This window comes from Tigriopus californicus, chromosome 6, assembly GCF_007210705.1.
Source record: "Tigriopus californicus strain San Diego chromosome 6, Tcal_SD_v2.1, whole genome shotgun sequence".
NCBI classification, from domain to species: domain Eukaryota; kingdom Metazoa; phylum Arthropoda; class Copepoda; order Harpacticoida; family Harpacticidae; genus Tigriopus; species Tigriopus californicus.
Genome location: NC_081445.1, coordinates 6,568,536 through 6,569,899, shown reverse-complemented (window position 1 = coordinate 6,569,899; position 1,364 = coordinate 6,568,536).

The window sequence follows — 1,364 nt, the reverse complement described above, 5'->3', positions numbered from 1 at the left end:
TATTTCATGTTTACAAACTTGAGTAAAAATCAATAATTTTCCATCTTGAACACTTGGAGCAGATTCCATTCCCAGTAGCGGTAAGAAAGTTCTCAAAAAGATGAGAAGACTTCAAAACTTCATCAAATAGGTCGTAACAAGGTTTCAGTGGGCTCGAAACTAAATGATACATTGGTTGTAAAGATTAAAGAATCTATGTGCAGCAAATTCAAAACTCTGTATGCTTTATATTTAGTATGTTTGCCCTTGTTATGGTGCCATCTATTGATAATATCTTGAGTTTACAATTTCAGTCCTTAGTAAAGTCGAAATTCGATTAAACGAATCTCGATTAAGCGATAAATTTCGACTTAATGATATATTTGCTGCTTATCAAATACTGTATTTATTTCATAGTAAATCTCGATTTAACGATGAATTTCGATTAAATGATATGTTCTCCGCTGACGGAAAATAGCGTTAAATCGAAGCTCGACTGCATCAGCATTAAAAATAATCAGATTAGCTTATCCTGAATCACGGCAAATTCTCAATTAGTCATGTCTGAAAAATGTTTCCCTTACATTTGATCTTTTACCTCATCATATGATTTCAATGCAGAAGCTGTAAAGCTTAAGCATCTCAAAACAAGCTAAATCATGTGATAAATTGTATCTTCTTCCAAATTCAAACATCAAAAAAATTCTTAAGAAATTCCGCGTGAAAGGTCCAAATTTTGTCCAATCGACCAAGTGAAGTAACGGAAAAGACGTGAAAAACTGATACTGGCGGGTTGATTTTAGGTCTTGTATTTCTAGGGGATGAATGGAAGCATCACGACTAGAGGGCTCTAATCAATGCATGATATAGGTTAAAGTAGAGGGAAAAAATCTCAGAAATCTCGTGAGTGTCGTTTCTCTGACTAGCCCTCTGACTAGCCCTCTAGGTTAAAGGATAAGATTGTCTCCCTTTTTTTGGTCCATTAAGTCTCGTTAGCTATGGGTTTTTGGCGGAAATTTTGAATCCCTACTTATGCTCCATATGGTTTCAGAAAGCCGAAGTGGAAACTACGCCGAATTCGTCCAAGTTTTAGAAGCCGGCTCCGGTCGAGACTTCCAGAGAGGTGTCGACGGCTGGCTCGCGATCCTCGTCCTTTTGTTAGGAAACTATTGCGTCGTGTTCTGAACAAGAGTCTGCATGCAAATCATATTGACAAAAATGAGTGTGACTGCATTCAAAATAAGAAAAGTCAAAGAATGGTCAATGGTCGACTCGAAAATGAAAATAGTTTGTGAAATTTCTGAGCCGTGCCCAAGCCAAATATTTTGTTTTGAGCAAATCCTCAAACAATTGCTATGATTTGTTTTTTGCGAGTATAGAGCTCA